The sequence below is a fragment of the Phyllobates terribilis genome, unplaced genomic scaffold (genome assembly GCF_046119375.1).
Source record: "Phyllobates terribilis strain yellow unplaced genomic scaffold, ASM4611937v1 Scaffold_7__3_contigs__length_470593459, whole genome shotgun sequence".
NCBI classification, from domain to species: Eukaryota; Metazoa; Chordata; class Amphibia; order Anura; family Dendrobatidae; genus Phyllobates; species Phyllobates terribilis.
In genome coordinates, this window is record NW_027362767.1 from 418406532 (window position 1) to 418416809 (window position 10278).

Here is a 10278-nt window from a genome sequence, read left to right on the forward strand (position 1 = left end):
TAGTTCTAACCATTTGGGAAGCACAGACAACTACAGCTCCAACTACTACTGTACCTCCAAATACAACTATACCTTCCACTATTACTGAGCCAACCACTACTACTGTACCACCGACTACAACTGCACCTCCCACTACTATTATACATCCTGCTACTACGGCAAATCTCACTACCACTGCACCTCCAATTACTATTATACCTCCCACTAGTACTGTGCCTCCCACTACAACTGTACCACCTACTACAACTGCACCTCCCACTAGTTCTGCACCTCTCACTACTACGGCACTTCCCACTACTACTATACCTCCAACTACTACTTCACCTGCCACTACTACAGCAGAGGCCACTACAACTCTAACACCTACTACAACTGCACCTCCCACTACATCTGCATCTTCCACTACTACTATACATCCCACTACTACTATACATCCCACTACTAAACCTCCCCTTACAACTGCACCTCACACTTCTACTGCACCAAACACTACAATTGCACCTCTCACTACAACTGCCCAACCCACTCCAACTGCACCTACCATTACTACTATACCTCCCACTACTACTACACCACCCACTACAACTGCATCTCCCACTACAACTGCATCTCCCACTACAACTGCATCTTCCACAACTGCACCACCTACTACAACTGCACCTACCACTACTACAGCCCCACTCACAACGTCTGCTCCCCTCACTAAAACTGCACCTTCAACTACTACAGCACCTCCCTCTAGAACTACATTCCTCACTTGTCAGGGAGATAGTAAGAAAATATGAACCATTTATCCCAAACCCCTCTTCACCCCTCCCTTATCCACCATTTGTCACAAGAGAAGAGCTGACAGTTCAGCATCTGTCTCTCTGTAAATTATCACCTAGAGCAGAAGTGACTTGTAAAGCTATAACCTAATTAAAATGTGAGGGTCTTTCTCCATGGCAGAGGCAGGGGAGAATTAAACACAGACCTACGAAATAGACACCTTCCAGCAAAGGGGCAGAGATGGAAGGAAAGAAGAAATGGCTTGTTTAGGCTCAAAAGGGATTTAACACAAACTTCAGGATGTCCGGAGCCGATACGAAATATGGAATATTGGAAGTTCCATAACTCTGCTAATAATGGGACCCATATTTTTAGAGGCAGGATCAGCCAAGGAACAAGATGCTTATTTTTCTGTAGCCGTAAGCCCCTCCGGGGGGCTGTGCCGCAAAAGTAACAAAATAGCAGATCGCAATAACCCCATGTGTGGTCTCTAAATGATGGTAAAATCTTAATAGAAAAAATGGTATCACGTTTGGGCTTCTGGGATCAAACCAGCGATAAGTTATCCCAAAAAATAGAGATCTTAAATAAAATGTGCAGGCTGGAGACCAGCCCCCATAATGTCAGCACAGGGGTGTGTGGACAGGTCTCCCCTTAGGCATAAAAGAATCCATGGAGGATAGATGAGCATTTTTTGCCAGGGGGGTATAGATACTATAAGCAACAGATCGCGTTCGATAATGCTCAAATCAAATCTGGGAGCCCCTCCTCCAGCTAAACTGATTTGTCTCTGCGAACTCTATAGTAAGTTTCTTCTATAATCCTGTTTATTTCATGTAACTGTCTATTCTGTATTGTAATTGTCCCCTTTTGTAAAATCGTGTATATTTTTTATAACACTGCCTCCCTTTTGGATTAAACATAAAATTTAATAGTTCTATTTATTTTTTCCTGTAATCGTTCCCTTCCCCGAAGCCATATACGATACCAGAACGCAGGTGTCCGACCAGAGCAGTATTATATTTCAAATCTGAATGGTGGTGACAGTGAATAATAATAATTGCGCTATCGTGAAGCTGACAGTGACCGCACGGTGGCCGTATACACATATTCCATGTGTGGGAATCCAGAGGTGTGACGCCATACGCTCACTGGTCGCTTGATGATACCTAAGTAGTCAGTAGTCTGGATCGTGTGCTCGCAAATCCCTGACGAAATTTTGACAGTGTGACGGCAACGGTGAGATATTGTGGGATCTCCCCAGTGTTGTCGCTGTGGAATACCTGACACCACTACTGCAGCATCTCCCTCTACAATGGCACCTCCCAATACTACTGTACCTCTAACTACTACTTCATCTCCCACTACATACAACTGCACCACCAACTACTACTGCACCCCCACTACTACTACACCTTCCACTACAACTGCACCTCCCACTACAACTGCACCCCACTCTGCTACTGCACATCCCAGTACTACTGCACCTCCCAGTACAACTGCACCTCCCAGTATTAGTGGACCTCCCTATACTACTGCACCTCCAACTACTACTAAAGCTTTCAGTACTACTGCACCCCCACTACTACTGCACCCCCTATTACATCTGCACCTCCCACTACAACTGCACCTGCATCTACAACGGCGCATCTAACTACTACTGCACCTCCCACTATCACTGCACTTACAACTACCACGGCATCTCCTACTACAAGTGCACCTCCCACTACAACTGCACCCCGACTACTATTGCACCTCCCACTACAGTTCCAACTACTACTGCACCTCTCACTACTATTGCGCCTCCAACTACTATTGCACCTCCCACTACAACTGCACCCCCCATTACTACTGCACATGCTTGTACAACTGCACCTCCAAGTACTACTGCACCTCCCACTACCACTGCACTTCCATCTACCACTGCATCTCCTACTACAACTGCACCTCTCACTAAAACTGCACCTCCTGGTACAAATGCCCCTCACACTACAACCATAGTTTTCACTACTACTGCACTCCCTAATACAACTGCATCGCCAACCACTACTGTACCTCACACTACAACTGCACCTACCACTACTAATGCACCTCCCTCTACTACTGCACCCCTCACTACAATTGCACCTCCCAATACAACTACATTCCCAACTACTACTGTACTTCTCACTACTACGGCATCACCCTCTACTATGGCACCTACCACTACAACAGCAGCTGCCATTACTACTGTTCCTATAACTACAACTGCACATCCCACTACAACTGCACCTCTCACTATTTGTGCTCCTCCCACTACTATCATACCTCCCACTACTACCATACCTCCCAATACTAAGGCATCTCCCTCTAAAACGGCATCTCCCTCTAGTACGGCACCTCCCACTACAAATAGAGCTCCCACTACTACTGCACCTCCCACTACTACCATACCTTCCAATACTACTGCACATCCCAGTACAACTGCACCTCCCACAATTACAGCACTTCCCATAACAACTGTACCTCCCACTACTGCACCTCTTGAAACAACTGCCCCTCCTACTACTATTGCATCTCCCACTAAAACTGCACCTCCCACTACAACTACACTAATCACTACTACTGCACCTATCACTACTACTGCACCTTTCAGTACTGCTGCACCTCCCACTACAACTACATTTCCCACTACTACAATACCTTCCAGTACTACAGCATCTCCCTCTACTATGACACCTACCACTATAACAGTACCTCCCACTACAATGGCACCTCCCACAACTACTGCACCTCCCACTACTATCATACTATCACAGGTCCCATTAATACCATACCTCCCAATACTACGGTATCTCCCTCTACTATGGCATCTCCCTCTACTACGGCACCTCCCACTACAAGTAGAGCTCCCACTACTACTGCACCTCCCACTACTACCATACCTTCCACTATACTGCACATCCCAGTACATCTGCACCGCACACTATTACAACACTTCCGATGACAACTGTACCTCCCACTACTACTGCACCTCTTGCTACAACTGCACCTCTTGAAACAACTGCCCCTCCTACTACTATTGCATCTCCCACTACAACTACACTTATCACTACTACTGCACCTATCATTACTACTTCACTTTTCAGTACTGCTGCACCTCCCACTACAACTACATTGCCACTACTTCTATACCTTCCAGTACTACAGCATCTCCCTCTACTACAACACCTACCACTACAAACAGCACCTCCCACTACAACTGCACCTCTCACTACTACTGCACATCCCACTACTACTGTACCTCTCACTACAACTGCACCTCTCACTAGTGCAATGCACCTCCCATTACTACTGTACCTCTCACTACAACTGCACCTCTCACTATTACAGCACTTCCGATGACAACTGTACCTCCCACTACTACTGCACCTCTTGAAACAACTGCCCCTCCTACTACTATTGCATCTCCCACTAAAACTGCACCTCCCACTTCAACTACACTAATCACTACTACTGCACCTACTACTACTATTGCACCTATCACTACTACTGCACCTTTCACTGCAACTGAAAATATCACTACTGCTGCACCTCCTCCTACAACTGCATATCCCACTACTAATGCATCTCCCACTACAACTTCACCTATCACTACTACTGCACCTCCTAGAACTGCATCTTCCACTACTTCTGCAATTCCGACTGCTATTTTATCTTCATCTTCAACTGCACCACTCACAAGTACTACACTTCCAAGTACAACTGCGCCTTCCACTACTACTGCACCACTTACTACAAATGAATCACCCTCAAGTAGAGATGAGCGGTGTTCGACTAGAACTGTTCGCCAATCTCAAATTCGAGCTGTTTTGGGCGGTGTTCGAGTTGTTCGACGAACCCGAACGATTTGCAAAAAATTCGGCTGTTCGAGGTTATGTTCGATAACTGTTCGTGCACCAAAAGCGTGTCCTGCATGTCTGGCGCTATTTAGAGCACCAATCATGCAGGGATTGTCTGCCACTCACTGTAATGCCACAGCCATGGTGGTTGTGGCATTACAGTGATTGCCCAAATCGATGGGAACAGTGCTCACAGTGAAACATGAAAAGCCGGCAATTCAGCAGCGGCATACACCGGTACCCGACAATTTAGAACAGAAAGAATAGAGCATCACACATAGATTAGATAGATAGAAACATGTCAGTCACATATATAATAAGTACAGTGACAGTGTTGCTTAATGTACTTGTCATTTAGTGTAAAGGATTTATCAAAAAAAATAATAGTGTTTTCATGCACCGTCTCTTTAAAAAAGCCGGCCGGCAATTCAGCATCTGTACCCGACAATTTAGAATAGAAGGAATAGAGAATCACACATAGATTAGATAGATAGAAACATGTCAGCCACATATATACGAAGTACAGTGACAGTGTTGCTTACTGTACTTGTCATTTAGTGTAAAGGATTTATTAAAAAATATAATAGTGTTTTCGTGCACCGTCTCTTTAAAAAAGCCGGCCGGCAATTCAGCAGCGGTACCCGACAATTTATAACAGACAGAATAGAGCTTCACACATAGATTAGATAGATAGAAACATGTCAGTCACATATATATGAAGTACTGTGACAGTGTTGCTTACTGTACTTGTCATTTACTGCAAAGGATTTATTAAAAAAAATAATAGTGTTTTCATGTACCGTCTCTTTAAAAAAGCCGGCCGGCAATTCAGCATCTGTACCCGACAATTTATAACAGACAGAATAGAGCTTCACACATAGATTAGATAGATAGAAACATGTCAGTCACATATATAATAAGTACAGTGACAGTGTTGGTTACTGTACTTGTCATTTAGTATTAAAATAAAGGATTTATTATTAAAAAAAAATTGGCGTGGGGTTCCCCGTAATTTTAGTCTCTAGCGGAGGTTAAGCAGACAGCTGGGGCAGATGTTTGAAGCCTGGGAAGGGGGTAATACCCACGGAGCTTCCCAGACTACTAATATCAGCCCCCAGCTGAATACCTAGCCTTTACTAGCTATTAAAATGGGGGACCCCCCAAAAAAATGACGTGGGGTCCCCCCTAATTTAATAGCTAGCAAAGGCTAGGCAGACAGCTGGGGGCTGATATTAATAGCCCTGGAAGGGAACCATGAATATTGGCCCCCTCCCAGGCTAGAAACACCAGCCGTCAGCCGCCCCAGAAATGGCGCATCCATAGGATGCGCCAATTCTGGCACTTAGCCTCGCTCTTCCACGCTGCCCTGGTGTGGTGGCAGGGGGTAATAGGGTTGGGGTTGATGTCAGCTTATAATGCCAGCTGACATCAAGACCAGGTTAGTAATGGAGAGGCGTCTATAAGACACCCCCATTACTAACCCCATAGTCAAAGTTAAAAGAAAACACAAACACCCAGAATAAAGTCCTTTAATTGAAATAAAGACACATTCCTTTATTGTTCTAAATTAAACCATACTTACCGTCACGCCCATTCCAGCTGAAGCCAACGATCTCCTGCAATAAAAGAAAAATAATAAAGCAACCTCATCCTTACCTTTCCATGGTTCCCACAACAGCTTCAGCTCTGCTACATCGAGATAACAGGCTGGACCGCAGCAGAACGCTGCCATCCAGCCTGTCATCCCGCAGACACTGAGAAGCGCAGGCATGCTTGCGCTCTGCAGTGTCTGGCTGTGACGGCATAAAGATGAGATGAGTTCATGTCCAATGAACTCGGCGCACCTCATGCACGTCACTGACAGCGTGGGAGAATTCTCCTGCACTCAGCACTTCAGCGTGAGAATTCTCCCACGCTGTCAGTGACGTGCATGAGGTCAGCTGAGTTCATTGGACATGAATGAGCTCACCTCATGCACGTCACTGACAGCGTGGGAGAATTCTCACGCTGTAGCGCTGAGTGCAGGAAAATTTTCCCACGCTGTCAGTGACGTGCATGAGGTGAGCTGAGATCATTGGACATGAATGAGCTCACCTCATGCACGTCACTGACAGCGTGGGAAAATTCTCCTGCACTCAGCGCTTCAGCGTGAGAATTTTCCCACGCTGTCAGTGACGTGCATGAGGTGAGCTCATTCATGTCCAATGAACTCAGCTGACCTCATGTACGTCACTGACAGCGTGGGACAATTTTCACGCTGAAGTGCTGAGTGCAGGAGAATTCTCCCACGCTGTCAGTGACGTGCATGAGGTGCGCCGAGTTCATTGGACATGAGCTTGTCTCATCTTTATGCCGTCACAGCGAGACACTGAGGAGCGCAAGCATGCCTGCGCTTCTGAGTGTCCGCGGGATGACAGGCTGGATGGCAGCGTTCTGCTGCTGTCCAGCCTGTCATCTCGATGTAGCAGAGCTGAAGCTGTCGTGGGAACCATGGAAAGGTAAGGATGAGGTTGCTTTATTATTTTACTTTTATTGCAGAAGACATTGGCTTCAGCTGGAATGGGCGTGACGGTAAGTATGGTTTAATTTAGAACAATAAAGAATTGTGTGTTTATTTCAATTAAAGGACTTTATTCTGGGTGTTGTGTTTTTTTAAATACTTTACTAGAAATTCATGGTGGTCATGTCTAATATTGGCGTGACCCCATGAATTTCGGGCTTAGGGCCAGCTGATAATGCCAAGCTGGCCTTAACCCCTTTATTACCCAGTGAGCCACCGCACCAGGGCCCTGGATGAGTTGGGTACAGCGCCAGAAGATAGCGCTTCTATGAACGCGCCATTTTCTGGGGCGGCTGCGGACTGCAATATGCAGCGGGTGGGGTCCAGAAAGCTTGGGCCTCCCTGCGCTGCAGATTCCAGCCCCCAGCTGCCTAGTTGTACCTGGCTGGGCACAAAAATAGGGCGAAGCCCCACGCATTTTTTTTTTAAATTATTTCATGAAATTCATGGAATAATTAAGAAAAAAAGGGCTTCCCTATATTGTTGTGTCCAACCAGGTACAAATAGGCAGCTGGTGGTTGGGGGCAGCCCGTCCCTGCCTGCTGTACCTGGCTAGACACAAATATAGTGCGAAGCCCCACGTCAATTTTTTTTTAATTATTTCATGAAATAATTTTTTTAAAAAAGGGCTTCCCTATATTGTTGTGTCTGGCCAGGTACAAATAGGCAGCTGGTGGTTGGGGGCAGCCCGTTCCTGCCTGCTGTACCTGACTGGAAACAAATATAGGGCGAAGCCCCACGTCAATTTTTTTTTAATTATTTCAGGAAATTCATGAAATAATGAAAAAAAAATTGATGTGGGGCTTCGCCCTATATTTATGTCCAGTCAGGTACAGCAGGCAGGAACGGGCTGCTCCCAACCACCAGCTGCCTATTTGTACCTAGCCGGACACAACAATATAGGGAAGCCCTTTTTTTCTTAATTATTTCATGAATTTCATGAATTTAAAAAAAAAATATGTGGAGCTTCGCCCTATTTTTGTGTCCAGCCAGGTACAACTAGGCAGCTGGGGGCTGGAATCTGCAGCGCAGGGAGGCCCAAGCTTTCTGGGCCCCACCCGCTGCAAATTGCAGTCCGTAGCCGCCCCGGAAAATGGCGCGTTCATAGAAGCGCCATCTTCTGGCGCTGTACCCAACTCATCCAGGGCCCTGGTGCGGTGGCTCACTGGGTAATAAAGGGGTTAAGGCCAGCTTGGCATTATCAGCTGGCCCTAAGCCCGAAATTCATGGGGTCACGCCAATATTAGACATGACCACCATGAATTTCTAGTAAAGTATTTAAAAAAAACACAAACACCCAGAAAAAAGTCCTTTAATTGAAATAAACACACAATTCTTTATTGTTCTAAATTAAACCATACTTACCGCCACGCCCATTCTAGCTGAAGCCAATGATCTCCTGCAATAAAAGTAAAATAATAAAGCAACATCATCCTTACCTTTCCATGGCTCCCACGACAGCTTCAGCTCTGCTACATCGAGATGACAGGCTGGACCGCAGCAGAACGCTGCCATCCAGCCTGTCATCCCGCAGACACTGAGAAGCGCAGGCATGCTTGCGCTACTCAGTGTCTGGCTGTGACGGCATCCAGATGAGCCGAGGTCATGTCCAATGAACTCGGCTCACCTCATGCACGTCACTGACAGCGTGGGAAAATTCTCACGCTGAAGCGCTGAGTGCAGGAGAATTTTCCCACGCTGTCAGTGACGTACATGAGGTGAGCCGAGTTCATTGTCGGCTCATCTGGATGCCGTCACAGTCAGACACTGAGGAGCGCAAGCATGCCTGCGCTTCTCAGTGTGTGCGGCATGGCAAGCTGGATGGCAGCGTTCTGCTGCGGTCCAGCCTGTCATCTCGATGTAGCAGAGCTGGAGCTGTCCTGGGAACCATGGAAAGGTAAGGATGAGGTTGCTTTATTATTTTTCTTTTATTGCAGGAGATCGTTGGCTTCAGCTGGAATGGGCGTGATGATAAGTATGGTTTAATTTAGAACAATAAAGAATTGTGTCTTTATTTCAATTAAAGGACTTTATTCTGGGTGTTTGTGTTTTTTTTTTAACTTTGACTATGGGGTTAGTAATGGGGGTGTCTTATAGACGCCTCTCCATTACTAACCTGGGCTTGATGTCAGCTGGCATTATAAGCTGACATCAACCCCAACCCTATTACCCCCTGCCACCGCACCAGGGCAGCGTGGAAGAGCGAGGCTAAGTGCCAGAATTGGCGCATCCTATGGATGCGCCATTTCTGGGGCGGCTGAGGGCTGGTGTTTCTAGCCTGGGAGGGGGCCAATATTCATGGCTCCCTTCCTGGGCTATTAATATCAGCCCCCAGCTGTCTGCCTAGCCTTTGCTAGCTATTAAATTAGGGGGGACCCCACGTCATTTTTTTTGGGGGGGTCCTCCATTTTAATAGCTAGTAAAGGCTAGGTATTCAGCTGGGGGCTGATATTAGTAGCCTGGGAAGCTCCGTTGGTATTACCCCCTTCCCAGGCTTCAAACATCTGCCCCAGCTGTCTGCTTAACCTCCGCTAGAGACTAAATTTACGGGGAACCCCACGCCAATTTTTTTTAATAATAAATCCTTTATTTTAATACTAAATGACAAGTACAGTAACCAACACTGTCACTGTACTTATTATATATGTGACTGACATGTTTCTATCTATCTAATCTATGTGTGAAGCTCTATTCTGTCTGTTATAAATTGTCGGGTACAGATGCTGAATTGCCGGCCGGCTTTTTTAAAGAGACGGTGCATGAAAACACTATTATTTTTTTTAATAAATCCTTTGCAGTAAATGACAAGTACAGTAAGCAACACTGTCACAGTACTTCATATATATGTGACTGACATATTTCTATCTATCTAATCTATGTGTGAAGCTCTATTCTGTCTGTTATAAATTGTCGGGTACCGCTGCTGAATTGCCGGCTGACTTTTTTAAAGAGACGGTGCACGAAAACACTATTATATTTTTTAATAAATCCTTTACACTAAATGACAAGTACAGTAAGCAACACTGTCACTGTACTTCATATATATGTGACTGACATGTTTCTATCTAT